Source organism: Vidua macroura, chromosome 12 (genome assembly GCF_024509145.1).
Source record: "Vidua macroura isolate BioBank_ID:100142 chromosome 12, ASM2450914v1, whole genome shotgun sequence".
In the NCBI taxonomy this organism is placed as follows: Eukaryota; Metazoa; Chordata; class Aves; order Passeriformes; family Viduidae; genus Vidua; species Vidua macroura.
The window spans coordinates 20,508,139-20,523,489 of record NC_071582.1 but is presented as its reverse complement, the minus strand read 5'-3'; the positions used below and the strand labels follow the sequence as shown (position 1 = coordinate 20,523,489).

The 15,351-nt window shown below is 42.9% G+C and overlaps 1 long non-coding RNA gene across 2 annotated transcripts in view; it reads right to left on the bottom strand.

Annotated features, from left to right (window-relative positions):
- The window catches only part of LOC128813230 (uncharacterized), a 46,635-nt gene extending 36,274 nt beyond the window's left edge, over positions 1–10,361 (bottom strand). For both annotated transcript variants that reach the window (XR_008438963.1, XR_008438964.1), the window contains exons 1-3: positions 9,389–10,361; positions 8,224–8,387; positions 7,683–7,773 (exon numbers count right to left, since the gene is read on the bottom strand). This is a non-coding gene — a long non-coding RNA (uncharacterized LOC128813230). The remainder of the gene's footprint in view (positions 1–7,682; positions 7,774–8,223; positions 8,388–9,388) is intronic.
- Positions 10,362–15,351: the final 4,990 nt, after the last annotated feature.

Below are 15,351 nucleotides of genomic sequence, written 5' to 3'. Positions count from 1 at the left end.
AAAGTAAATGGAAGCAGTGGAATCGACTATGCATCATGAGTAATATAATGCAATATTAAAGGACACCCAGTGGAGCACTTTGGAGGCTGAAGGATCTAAATCATACACTCGGTGCTGGGAAACCAAAAGGAAAATGTGCAGCACCATTTGTTGGTGGCTGGAGCTGTCAGTGCTCAGCATCCTGTGAGCACAGGGGTACAGGGCTGACAGCAGGGTGTTCGTGTGAATGAGGAGAGGAAGGAACACAGGAAAGAATTCCTAAGGATGATCACAGGCATTTCCACACCACCCAAGCTACAGAAAAACTTGCAGGGAGACGAGGAGATGGGTTCAGGGAAAGGAAAAGCCCAGCTCTTCCCACCTTCCCCCCCACTCCTTCACTGCTTCTTACCTATACCCCAGGAGAATATATAGATTTCTTTTAGCATAATAATCAGCCTTTGGAATTATTTTCTTTCGTCCCCTGTTTTTAAATATATTTTGGTTTTTAATCTTTCACTCATTTTCTTTCCCTCTTTTTGATTTTTCCTTCAGTCCCACTGGAGATGCACAGAATCATGATGTAAGAAATAAGTCATCCTTCCCACTCCTCTGTTCCTCCTCCAATAATCTGCAAATTCCATCAGCTGAAGGATGTGGGACAGGGATGGATCAGGGCAGGCAGGGAGGCACAGACACAAATCCTGCCTGGTGCAGGGCTGTGCTGATACTGGGGAAGAGTTTTAGCAGAAGGATCAGGACAAACCCTAATCATGTTACAGATATTGTGAGATGAAAATGAAAGTTTAAATTCCTTGAGTGTTTATCTTCATTTGTCCATTTTTGGCTCTTAAGATGGACACGTAGACATTACCATCCCCAGTCAAATGATGAGAGGATTTATGAAAGATGAAGCAATAGGAACTTCATCTCAAAAGTCTCAAAATGCTATTTAATTCATGTTTGTGTCTTTAATATCAAAATATGTATTATTTTTCTGGTGTGATGGTCAAACAGTTCTGTTGCTCTTCTGAAATAATTACTTGTATTATGAGCAAATGAGAATCTTCTGAAATCATAAAAGCGATTTTCAGAGTGCTCTGTTTTCAGAATTTTTAATGAGAAGCTTCTCTCCATCACAATTACAGAATAAAAGTTTGGAAGAAAATAGATACAAATATTCCAAAAACACCCAGGAAACAATGGCTTTTGAAAGCATACTTATCTGCTTTAAGCTTATGGTCTTTAACAAAATCTCCTGACTTCAGAGAGCATTTTTGCCTTTTGAAAGCTACCACTTGGATCTATAAAGCTGCTCTTCACAGCCACTTCCTTCAAATCTGTGCAGAAAACATCTGGAGCTGACACAGGGAGCAAACAAGGCAGCAGGAGTCACATCAGCACGAGTGCCTCGTGCTCCCCTGGCTCGAGGCTTTTATGGCAAAAGTACCTTTATTTGTAAAACCAGCAATGTTTGATCAGTTACCCAGTAACAGGGATCACACCGTGCAGGCAGTGAGCAAATCTGCCCCAGAAAAGCTGGAGATTCCACGTGGCTGGAATGATTTTCCACCCCCAGGAGCCCATGGAATCTTGGCCTCCAGTGACAGCTGGGCCTGGCTGGGCTGGGGGGCTCCAGTGGGAACTTGCCAGGCAGGATCAATGTGCCAAGAGGACATCTCCCCTTCCAGGACCTTTTCAGGTCTCCCACCTATCCAGACTGATGCTACCAAGAGCAAACTTGAGCTGGGGGCATGTGGCACCCTCACCAACATCCCCAGTTTAGTCTGGGAGTAAAGATTTCCCATTCCCAGCTCTACCTGACATCCTCAGCTCATCTCCACCTCCAGATTCAACAAAGCACTACTGCATTGTCCTCCCATAAAACCCCAGCCTGTCCTACCCAGGGAGCTCATGGAATAGTAAATTATGCTCTGAACTTCTTGAGGATCCTTTGGGACAGCATTAAAAGTGAGGCCATATTCATATTCTACTATTCCAGCTATATTCAGTGCAATATCAAAGTCTTGTCCCCATGGCTCTGATTTCCAAAATGCCAAATCCCTGCAGGACACACACACACATACTTCAGAAACAAAACACCATAAAAAGATCAAAGATCCCTCTGGGAATACATTCTCTGCACTCTTCAAAGCCAAATGTCCCCTCACTTGCCCCCTTGTAAACTGATTAATTTCAGTGGGAAGAGTGCTCACAAAACCAGCAGATCCATGCAGTGAGGATAAGTGTTTGTACATGTTAACTCCCCAAGCAAAACCCTCTGTATTTTCCCCTGCTCGACAGAAACAACAGGATTTACACTAAATTCTCATTTCCAAGCTGCAGTTGGTGTTTAATCTGTTAGCAGGCAGCTTTTCCTTGAGTGCTTTTGCACATGGATGGGATGCAGCCCCTTTCTTTCCCGGGATGCAGGAATAAATGAGAGCACCATCTGGCCAGGCCCTGCCTGCTCCAGCCCAGCGCCTGCGGTGCAATTCCAAAATGTGAGGAATGCTCACCCAGAAGACTCCGTTCACATCCTCCCTCCTACTGACTAAAGCTGCTCTGTCCCTTCTGGGCTGCTTTAGAGAAGAATTTGGTGGGAAGATGAGGGCTCTGAAATCCAAACCATCTTCAAATGTGCCTGTGTGTGGTCCGAGCAGGCAGCTTATGCAATGAGAAATGGGAAGCCACTAAAACGATTCTGCTTCTAAATATTTTGACCTTTATTGACATTTATAAGTAGCAGGCAGCTTAATTACCAATTAAAGGAAGTTATTAGCTACAAAAGGAGCCTGTTCTTTTTTTTCCCTCATGGCTCCTTTCCCAAACCAGGGCTGCTGGATGAGATGTCTGTGGCAGGACAAGGCAGAGGAGCCCAGGAGACCTCGGTTACTTTATGGCAAATCTGTGCAGAAATCCTTATAGAAGTCAAAAACCTTCATAAAGGGGATATCCAGAGACAGCCCATGCAGAACAACACACTCTCCACTGCTGCTGGGGTTCAAGCCTTGTTTTACAGAACTGTCCCATTTTCCTACACGGGATTAATTGATGGACATTATTTCTGGCTGATTTTCTTTCAAACACACCCATAAAAAGGCCTTCCCAAACTGGTTTTGTGGGTGGTTTTTCCTCTTTTATTTTTTTTTTTTCTTCACAATATGCATTTAGGGGCTGGCCTGAGGAGCTGAGAATATTCAGGACTTGGCTGCTAATCCTGACACACACTGTTAAAACAACTGGAAGTTCTGCCCCAGAGATGGATGAATTCCTAGAGCAAACAAAGCAGCTCCTTTTAAATCACCCAGCTCTTCATACTGGATTGCAAGGGCTGGGAGCTCTACACACATTTATTGTCCCACTAGAGCATTGAGATTGTTTGCTGGGTGATGGCACACATGAGAATTAATTTAAATTATTTAAATTTAAATTAATTTTAATTATTTAAATTAATTACAACTATATATATTGGAATGATCAATGCACTCCCATAATTTTGGAGTAACTTTCAACAAAAATTAATTACAACACTGCAGGATGAGCAGAGCTCTGATACTGACAGATGCATGTATGACTTTTTAAACTAAGCTAGTGCTAATATGAATCAAAAAATAGCCTTGTGAAAGAATTACCCTACACTTGTATTATTTTCAGTTCTGTAACACACATTAATGTTATTTTAAGAGTCTTTATGTATGAAGGGAGACACAAAGTAGAGAAGACATGGAAACCCAAAGATACTTAGGACATTATTTCCTCCCTGGGTGAATAACCCCAAGGTATGAATTCCCCAGTAGCTGGGAAGGTGGATTAGTGATCCAAACCTCATTTTGGAGTGTGATATGGAAGATATGAAAGTTCCAGGCACAGTAATTTAGCTTTTCCTCAATTCTTCTCTTGCTTTTATCCAAAGAAGTCCCACAATCCTTTCCACCAACCTCAGCTTCTGATTTTATGGCAAATTTCTGACTCCCAAGCAAGACTTTTAATGCTATTTTTTTCTTTCCCTGAATTTTTACCCCAGATCTTCATGGCTTTTTCTGCTCTGCATTCTTTACACCTTTTTTACTGAGTTGGTTATTCACCCTCACTTTCAGAGGGAAAAGAAATTTGACTTTCAACATATTTGAAACTTGGAGTTTGATTCTACAATCACTAAAGTCTAAGGCAACAAGGGTGTTCTGTTCAGAGGGAGCAGAAGAGCCCCAGGTGCCTGGACATGGTGCTTTCAACCAGGGAACCTTCACATTTAAAAGGAGATCATTGGCATCGTGTTCATATTCATTGTCCACCCACACAGGATGGGCAATTTGCTGGACAAAAATTTTAAATGTGCTGATGGCAGGAGGGCAGAGCTGCTCTCAGCTGTGCCCGCTGCAGGAAATGCCATCAGACCCCTCTGCAGTCCCAGCTCAGGGCAGCCAGACCTGGTTCTTGGGACAAGGAAGCTCAGCTGAGATCCCTCTGTGGGAATTTCAGCCCAGGATCAAAACCAGAACTAAAGCGCCAGGGAAAGAAGGTGCCACAGGGAAGCTGCTGCAGCCTGTGTGACGCAGACACCCACTTATCAAATGTCTGAGAAGAAATTCTGTTCAGATACATTTTCCTGCAGTTTAATACTTGTGCAAGTATCAGCTGCAAAGACTTGGCAAAGCAAAGCAAATCAAATCTTGCAACAGTGAACAGGTATCAGTAGTAAGGAAATATTTGCCTGGATTTTGACAACTTTGAACAATTCAGTAAATCCTAGCACTCCGTGTGCACAGCCTGATAATAATAATTGTAATAATAATAATTATATAATAATAATAATTATTATTATTATCAGACAGCTGCACTGCCCTTGAGAACTGGGCAGTGGGTTCTGGGAGGAAGGAAATTGCTGCCACATGCAGTAAATAAAAAGAAGTTAAAAAAAAGAAATACACACGGAGTTGTGCTGCAGAATCATTCCATTGAGCCTGGCTAAAAACACAGGCAGCTACAAACCAATCATTCATCTCCAACATAAACACAGATTGGGTTCGACTTGCAGTAACATAGGTTGAGATTTTTAGTAGATGACATAAATAAATGTATTTTTATATTTCCTGACCACATTAAGCATGAAATCAAGAGTTCTAAAATGTGAGCCATACACTGTAAGGCTTCTAATAGCCAATAAATTCAGACAGTCACACTGAAGCAATGTTTTCTCCTTAGAGGTACATTTTGCTGCAGTGTGTACAAATACAAGGGGACTTGTTTTTTTATGGATTTGTAATTATATGTAGCTGAACACGATCATTCAATACAGGTTAAAGTTCTCTTAGGAGGACAGCAAGATGGAAACCACTTCAGAGGGCACAATCTCAGATCCCAAATATTATTTCTACATGGAAAGACATTAGTAAGGAGATGGGGAAGGCTGAGGAAAATTACTTTCTCCAAAAAAAAGACCAATTGAGGAAAGGTAAAACATTCTGGCTCAAGAACCAAAATGTACTCCTCTGCTCCTGCCCCACTTCTGCTGCACTAAGAAAGCACAAAACCAGTTCTTATCCTGCTCAGTGCATCTACTTCCCATGAGTAAAGCAGGGCTCAGTGCTGGATTTCCTTCAGGTGGAGTTAAAGGAATGAACAGCCCTAGAGAATCACCAGTGATACTTCAGAGCTAAAACACTCCCTCATCAGAGGGAGCTTACAGCACTCCAAAAAGTGCCCTTACAGCACTTCAAAAGGGAGCTCAGCATTATCCCCACACTGGGAAATGGAATACAACAGAGCAAGGACATTTTCAGCTTCTCAGGAGGGGCCAGCAGCAATGTCAGGAGGGATTTCATGTGGCAGAAGAGGCGTGTGAGATGCACAAAGGCTGATGGCCAGCAGTCAGAGAGCTCAGGCCCGGGGATCACAAGGCTGAATTTCAGCTTTGCTCCCCACACAAGCTCTGGCTGAAGGACACAGTCACTGCCCAGGCTTGTAAGGCAAATCCCTCAGCACAGAAGGAGGGATTTTGTGTTTTGGACCCAGCACTGGCAGTGGGTCTCTCACAGAGCCGTGTTCCCAGTGGGGGAGCCATAAAGAGTCAGTGTGTGCTGGCTCCAGAGCCCCTGATTGCCTGGATGTGCTGGAAAAGCCAACTGGAAATGTCTGAGTGCTGATGTCACTGCAGCTCCATGGCTTTGGAGGCTGCTCAGCTTTCCTTGGGGCACCCATTCCTTGCAGGAGCCTCGCTGAGCTTCGTCTCCTGGCTGGAGGTTTGTGAGCAGACAGAAGTGAAGGTGGCAGCTGAGAGCCTCATTTCCCCTAACCCTAACCCAAATCCTCCTTTTCAGGGAGAATTGTTCCTAGCCCAGTTTAAAAACCAGTAGTTGGGACTGAGTAAATGAAATGGAATTTATTTTCAAAATAAACTTGAAATCACCAATGCTTTCAAGGGGAATTGAGCTGCCTGTGACAAAATTCACAAGAACCTCCCCACCCACCTAAGTTAAGGTTGAAAAGTCAAGTGTTCAAGGGCTGGGAACACCAGAGTTAAGGCTGCCATGTGCACTCCTAATTCACATCTCCTGTGTGATTAAAAGCTATTTTTCCCCACGGCCTCACCCCATTTAGTGGGCAGGATGAACAGAGCTATTCAGTATTTCTGGTTGGGTTTTTTCCTACCTTTTCGAGTCAATGTGTGGCCTTGGCTTTATTTATAGCATGCCATTTAAACTCTTCACTGAAAACACGATTATTCACATCCTTGTGGGTTTTAATATAACACTTATCACAGAAATATTTGCTTCAAAAACATAACAAATGTCTCATGACAAAACCCCTGCCAGTGAGGTAGGATGGTAGCACAGTCCCTTGAGCCCAAATGCTTAATCAGAATCAGAGGTCCCACAAGCTTGTTTTGCTTAGGATGAGATCATCTGAATGTAATACAGTGTATAATATATTCTTGGGTTTTAGCAAACCAATGGTAACAAAACCCCATTTCTCTGGGACAGAGCTCCAAAACCTGCAGTGCCCTGAGTTCTGCCTTTGGGAAAGCATCTGTTTCCTTTCAGCAGTGGCCACAGCATTTACAAACCTTGTTCTCTGTGGTTTAAAGAGCATGGGGCAAACAAGCAAGGCCTGATCTGAAGCAAAGTGATGTAGCAAAGTAAGGCTGAAGTGAAATGATTCCTGGCTCACTTGATTCTGGAGGATTCACATTGAAATTTGCAATTTAAAAGGCAAAGGAATTACTCCTACCTCTGTTTGCAGGCCTCTGTACATGCATGTGGTTATGTAATACACCTAAACCCAAAATGTTGTCATATTTGATTACAAAAACCCTGAAACTTCTCTGAATGGGTAGCAAACACCAGTGCTAATGTTCTTTTTCAGCAGTTAATCAACCACCAGCAAAGGTTTAACAGACTTTAGCTCAGGCACTACACAATTGCTCCTCTCACGGACAATTCACATTTACCCTCTGAATTTGGATCTGTGTTACAAATCAAGTAACTTTTCTTTTGAGACTGTAGAAAAAAATGTTGCTTCAGGTTCTTCCACAAGTATGAAACCATTTGACAAATACAATTTTCAAGATCATACAAGCCTGCAGTCCCACCTGCACATCCTGACAGGGAAATCAATCCGTGATTCCCTGTCATGCTGCTTGTTTTACAGCACAGGCTCAGAGGAAAGTGCTTGTTAGAAACATTTTTAAACCATTTACTCACTGTTCTGACAGCTCTTAGGATCTCTTTTCCTTCCTCTGGTTTGTGTTGTTATCTCCCACTGTTCCTCACTGATGCTGTCTTCAGAGGCCAGCTGAAAGGAAAATGCACAATGCCAACAGTTTATATCCACCAGACCTGGCATGTCTGGAACATTGTTGTTATTATTATTAGTAGTAGTAGTAGTAGTAGTAGAAATATATTTTGGAATTTGTATTTTTGGCATAATGGGAAGATTCATTCTAAAGAATGTAGCTTTGCTTTTTAAAAACGTGCTAAATCAGTTTGGATCATATCGACTTGAAGCATTTCAGAGATGACTGGGACTAAGATTCTTTCTTGATTTGATGTAGCAAAAAGAAAGTTCACAAATATTATCTCAAGTACCACTTAGCAGCATCTTAAATACTTAAATTCTTCTATTAAAAATACTGCTGTTATTATTGTGTTTAGACTGTATTTAACCCTTCCCATGGCAAAGTGACAGAGGATCTCAGAACTCACTAAGCCAGGCTGTAATTTGCTACACTTTTAACTAATTTACCTTTTAAACAATAAGGAGGCTGTGATGGAGCTAAGGGCAGTATCTGCAGTGGGGCAGATATTTCACTCTAAGAACACATTAAATCCCCAGGGGCATCATTTGGTTTTGGACTTGAGCTGAAGTTGCTAAGGAGCATTAGTGAGGCCTTGTCTCTGAATTTATCCCTGAAAAAACAAAAGTAAAAGATTTTTTAATTTTTCTTCTCGCTGGTTTTGTTTGTTTGATTTGATAAATAATATAAGCTACAAGAAGATCAGGCCGTGGCACCAAAGAACTGTCACAGTGAGAGCTGTGAAAGAATTTAGATTATCCCAGTTCATATTCAGTTTCTTCATTAAATTTTAAATTTTAAATTTTAAATTTTAAATTTTAAATTTTAAATTTTATTTAGGAAATAAGGAGCCTGAAAGTTTAGACAGGACTTTTCTCAGGCTGTGCTTATGTGAGCAAAGCCCTCCTGTCCCTGGCAGCCCTGACCCTGCAGCTCCTGAGGCTGCACAGAACCTTCTGCTCCCTTTGCTGCCCTTCCCCACCTGCCTTGGCCAGACAGACAGAGCTCCCTGACTGCTCAGGCAGAAATCAGAGTTTGCAGCTCCCTGGTGCCCTGTGCAGAACCTTTCCCTGGTGCTTTTCAAACCTGCTCCCAGCTGAAGGGCTGAGGAGGCCAGGGCAGGCCAGGCTGGCAGTGCCCAGGCTGTCCCCAGGCTCCAAACTCTCCTCTCCAGCCTCATCCTCCAGCCCTGGGCAGAAGCAACATGAGTCTGGATGTCTTTAGTTATTAAAGTGTTTTATCTGTGCACTCCCTAGCAATTTGTGCCTGTCTGGTGCATGAGAAAGGGCCCTTCTGGGGCAAAACCACAGATAAAATGTGTTTTAAAACTGAATTTAAAGCCCTGAATGTGGATATTTCATAATCTAAGCTGAATATCCATAGAAAGAACAACTGTATGTTTTTAGTAATGACCTAATTCAACTAATTCAATAATGAACTAATTCAACCCCTTCCAAAACAATTCATGAGCTCTTACTCATTATCAACTGCCAGTGCTTGGGGACCTTCACTAATTACCACTGTTCTTTGGTGCTGGATGTATTTATGTCATGGGTGCAGGGTAAAGATGGACATGGAAAGAAAATATAACTGTTTCTTTTTGTTCCTACTCACAAACAGTGATGGGAAAACCTCCAAAAGCTTTCTTGCTGTTTTGTGGTTGTCAGGACACTTCATTTTCTCTCATTCCCAAGCTTCAGAAGCTTCCTCTTTGTGATTGCAAACAGATGATGGCAGAGGCAGCAATTAGACTAATCCAAGTAAATTCCAATCACTGGTAGCCTGCAGCAGCTTGCAGGGCTCACATCAAATGGAGGCCCACCCTTAGCACCAAGCTGTCAGCAGGAAAAGAGAAATTAAAATTGATTTTTAGAAGCAAATTTCTGTGACCTTCCTCATTGCACCCAGGAGTATCTATAACATCTGTCATTTATTATATATCATGGCTGGGATTTTTTAACCAACCACTGAGCTTGGGCATTCCAAATCCAGTGTGCACCTTTGACTGTGTCAGTGCCAAGTCTCAGGAGTTTTGACCATCTGGGAGTTCCACAAAAGGAGGAAGTGTCTGCACCTCTCTGCACACACCAAGAAACATTAAAAATATACAGTTTAGGAGCTGGTTTGAAAATGACACCTTTAAAATTGGAGCTTTTAGTACAGCCAGAATAGATTCTGCAGATTTATCCTGTCCTTGCCAATGTTTACAATCTTTCTTTGCAAAACAGAGGTGGCAGGTTCTCAAAGAGTTTAATTTTTTTAAATAATGACCCCAATAAAGCCAGTGGCTAGTGATAGCAGCTCCTCAGTGAGCTCAATGGGCATAAAATATGAGAGCAGTGTCTTTCATAAGAGTGCAGGAGCTGCTAAGGAAATTCAGTGTAAGTTTCAGAGTCACTCATCTCCATCTTTTCTCAGGAATCCCAGTTCAAACACAAGATCTCCCAGACTCTGGAGGTTTTCTTGCAATGGAGACTGTCTCCAGAAGCTGCCCACAGATTTTCCAGGATACCAGACTGGTGTTCCCCACAGTAAAGCAAAGCATCCTCATTTCTCTTCCTTCCAATATTCTTCCATAATTCCAAAGTTTTTCTCTGAAAAACAAAACCAGGTCATAAACCCAGTTGAGCTTTGGACAAAAAGTTTCCAAAAGCAGCAAATATAATGCAAGGGAAGTAATTTTGTAGCACAGAAAAATACAAGCACAGTTACACAAGTGTTCTTGTTCCAAGAACAATTGTAAGTGGGTTTTGTTTTGATTTGGAAAAAACTCCAATATCTCAGTGTAGTTGCAGCAGACCACACACTGGAAAAATTACATGGTTTTCTGTGGCTGTGTAATAAGAAAGGATTTTTCTCTCTGAGACAGAAAGGCCTATTCAAGGTTGGAAAGGGAGTGTAGCTCGGAAGAATGAAGAATCAGGAAGCTGAGGAGATAGGTCAGAATTGTGTGAGGTTGATGTGGTCTCATTGTCTGAACAGCTGCCAGGGAATTAGGAAAGACAGCTTCTCCTTTTTCCTCAAAACACAGGGGCTAAGAGCAAAAATCCAATAAATAGCAGGTTTAGGGTGTTTGCTGTTAGGGGTGGCTCCATCCCTGGTGTCTAGCTGGAGATAAGAAGTTTTGCAACACAAAGTGGCACAGATAGAAAATAAAGTGGGAGGACAAGCACAGTGGGCTCTGTGCCAAAGGTTTTGTGATGTGCTCACACAGAATCCTGCAGCAAGAGAAGCCATAAATATCTCCAGCATAAGATGCACTCCAGGCTGGAGACAGTGAAGCACTCTGAGAGTCAGCCCCTGACTTCACACTCATGGAGTGAGCCCATTGCAGAAGCTGCTTTCCAGGTTATTTTACTGCATTTTACTTCATTGGGCAATTTTGGATGTACTCCAAGGAGTAGATTTTTTAAAAACATTCTTTTTACCAATAAAACACAATAAAAGATTTTATAGCCTTGATGTGTTTCTGGCAAGGTTCAAAAACTGCTGCTAATAAAACTTTTCCAAGAGGAAAAAATGACCAAGCTGTCACAATGTAAATATGATTTTTTTTTTTTTTTTTTAATTTGGGGTTTTATGCAGGAAACTGGGAAACAACATCACGGGAAAAGATTATGTTAAGAGAAGAAAACCTATGCAAACACAACTTAGAATGGAACAGTGTCATGCTCCTGGCAGCCCATGTTAAATGCAGTTGGAAAGAATTGTGTTTTCATGCACACCAAGGGCTGCCTCCTCCTGACCCCTGGGTCAGTGACAATTCGCCAAGTGACTTCAGGGATGCCCTAAAGCAGCAGCCTGGCTTATGAACATGGCACCAGGCAGCCAGAGCAGAGCTCTGAGCTCAGCCCTGGCCTGATCCAAGCTCCCTGTGTGAGATCCATGAGATCCATGCACATGGAGAGAGGGCTGAGCTGTCAGTCTGTTCCCCTGCCAGCTCTCTGAACAGTCCCAGCCTCTCCTGGCGTGCCAAAGCCTTTGTTCTTGAGGTGGTTTTAGGTGCAATTATGATTTCATGAGGAATGAGTAATGCCCACCCTTAATCACCACACCTCTGGCATCGTTCAGCGCTGTGGTGACTCTGGTTCACTGCCCTACCTGGTTCTGCAGGAGATGAAATGTGCCAAATGCCCCAAAAAAGTGATAAAAACGTGCCTTCAGCACCCACGTCCCCTGCAGCAGGAGCTGCACACCCTTGTGTGCAGAAGCTGCTGGATTTTCAAGGATCATCACCCTCTGTTCTTCCTGAGGAGCAGGAGGGCAGGCAAGTGGACAGAGGGACCTGCAGGGATGAACAAGGAGCTCCTGGTGATATTCCTGCTCTCATTTCAGTGCACTTTTTACTTCTGAGATCTCTGTAAGATCTCTCTTCTGAGAGGCTCTGTAAGAGCTGCACTGTTGATATTTATTTTACCCTACCAGGCAACATTCTCAGTTATGAAATTGGCCACGCGAGGGCACCAGCACTGCTCAGGAAAAAAAAAAAAAAAAAAAAAAAAAAAAAAAAAAAGGCAAAAAAAGACAAAACTAGGTACCCACTTTGTTTACAAACTGTACAGCAAAAGCACAGGTTCCAGGCAGGAGTCACCCAGCCAGAGCATCCAGCAGCTCCGGGGTGCACAGCAGGGAGGAGGAAATCCCCCACCATCAAAAGGAGCTGAGCTGCTGCTGCTGCCCCTGGCAGGCTCCCCTTGCCCAGAGATCCCTTTCCTCAGGGTGGGGGTGGGAAGAGCTCCCACACTTTTGCCGTGTTCGTGCCCAGAGCCTCCCTCTGCCCTGGCTCAGGCACAGGGGCAGCAGTGACCTCCAGGCTCTGCCCCCTCTCTCTCAGCACAGAGAGGTTTTCTCACCTGAGAGCCAGGTGTGCAGAGAAATGTGTGCTGAAATCACATTTTCAGCCCAGCAGTGGTTACCTGGTTCTGTGCCTTTTCAATGGACATTATCTGTGACAGAAGTACAAGAAATGAGTTGTAGCTTGAGCTGAACATTCAGACTTTGTTTTTGCTACAAAGTCATCACCAGAAGGAATTCCTTTAGAAAGAAAAGTAAAAGCATGTGATTTTTTTCAAGCCTGCATGTAAATTATCTGCTTTTAAATTATGTCATGTAAAAACAAAGCCCTTGGCCTCACCAAATCTGTCACTGAGTTCTCCCTGCCAAACACCATCCAGGACACAGACATTTGCACCGAGAGAAAATCATAGAATTCAGAATTCCAGAATGCTCTGAGTTGGAAGGGACATTAAAGATTTGTCTGTACCTGATTCCACCCCTGCCATGGGCAGGGACACCTCCCACTGTCCCAGGCTGCTCCAAGCCCCGTCCAGCCTGGCCTTGGACACTTCCAGGGATCCAGGGGCAGCCACAGCTTCTCTGGGCACCTGTGCCAGGGCCTGCCCACCCTCACAGTGAAGAATTTCTTCCATATATCTCACCTAAATTTCCCCTTTCAGTTTGAACCCATCCTTGGCCCATCACTGCAATTCCTAATGAAAAATATCTACAAACCCCCTGTTCAAGAGGCAGCCCTGTATGAATGTATAGATGAGAGCAAAGCTAATTTTGCTTACAAAGGAAAATCCTCATTGCTAACAGATCCCTGTGGTTAAGCTAAAGCTTGTCCTGCAGCATTGACTGGATACAAAAGGATTGTTCTTTTTTGTTGTGAATGTAAGTGAACAAAATGCTGTTTGCAACTAGATGTTTCTCCCGAGGTTTTGTGATAGCCTGGATTAATTCCATGCAATTATTCTGGGCAAGTAAATTTATTCTGAATGCCCTGGTAGGCTTGTGGCAGTTCAGAGGAATCTCCCAGACAGGACACATCTGTTGTGAAGAACACCAGGTAAGGCAGGGATGGGGGAAATGGAAATAACTCCAGCTGGCAGAAGGGATCCCAGCTGCCAGACAAGGGGGTGAAAAGGGTTTTACAGGACCATCCTTACAGTCTGAAGTTATTAAACCTTTTTGTACCATTGGAAAAGCTGTTTCTTCTACTGTGTTTGCAGAGATACATGCCAGAAAACCAGAGCAATGAAATGTTCCAAAATGCACACATGAATTTGAAAAGTGTTTGATTGAATACTCCACAGCAGACTGTGCACAGATTGCTTTATCCAGTACAGGGTGCTGTAAAATCCTAAAGTGTTTTATTGTTCTTGAGGTACTGAAATTATTTCTAATTCTACTTCTAAGAATAATCAAGCCAAAAGTGAAAAATACACTGATTTTGTTGTTATGCCTAACTCCAGACGAGTTCCTAGCTCCTGGCAGCACTCTGTAAAACCACAGGGCCCTGCTGCCCTGGGGCAGTGCTCAGCTGCAGAAACTTGCACAGACCCCCTGGAACATTTCCTGCTCTCCTGGCTCCTTTTCCTGGGACTGTTGGTCAGTGCTAATGAGAAGATGAAGGGCAATGCTAAATTTACATTTACTGAGAGAGCTACTGGCAATGTCTAAGTTAAAATCACATGTATTTGCAACCTTTTATATTCAAAATAAAAGCAATTCTAGAGTATTTAGACCTGATTGTAAATGTTTGTAGTTTGCTACAAGCTTTTTTTAACCCTGTGATCTAAATGCTCCCATTTGGAATGCCGAGATGGAGATATTTTTAATCCAGGACTAAAGTCTTGAGTGCTGAAGTAGTTCCATTTTCCCAAGCCAGCTGTGCAGTTCCTGTGTTAATTAGCAGATATGGGATGATCATTAATAAACAGAGGAACAGGAGGTCTCTGAGGCTGTACATTTATAACATGTTCTGAAAGGGGGTCAGTCCTTTGCTTTTGTTTTTTGCCACATTTGGGGGTTCATTTTGGTCAGGAGCCAAGCTGCAAAGCAGCTCAGGTACTCCAATGCCAAATATGATTATTTAAAATATTTGTTCTGCTTTTCCTCATGGCCCAGCCCCATCTTCAGATTCACCAACAGATGCTCAGGAATGTAAAACATCCTTTGGGGACTGTATCAATTTGGGGAAAACAGTGCCTTTCTAAAAAGCCCTTCTGAAACTTTATTTAACTCAGCTAAAATGTGTGTCTCTAATAATTTAACTTGATGTCACAGTTCAAAATTGATGCTGGGACTGGATAAAAAGGACAACATCAAGATAAAAGCTGCAATTAATTAAAACTGCAATAATTGCAAGAATTAGTTTTCCTTTTCAACTTCCACAGGGCTTCTTGCCATGACAGGTGGGAAGATGCTACCAGCATAATTGTTTCTTTTTGTCATAGTTAGAGGGTTTTACTTACTGATATTTGTGGGACAGTTTGAAATTCAGAACAAAATAAGTACCAACAAAGAGACTTTTAGAATAAAGGTAAGTAACATCAGAGAAAATATGCTGCTTCTAATAATTATAATTTTGATTGAGGTGATCAATCTTCCCTCATTTTCCCCACCCTGCCAGAAGTTTAACTGCTCCTTCCACTCCGCCCAAGCTTTCAGCCTTCAATTATAGCTCCCATGCAGCAGAAAGAAATCAGCTTTTCCCTTTTGACCCCCCAGATTTGTGGAGCAGCAACCCCTGACAGAGCTCTCGTGTTTTCCCTGGCAGGGAGCAGCTGGTGAGG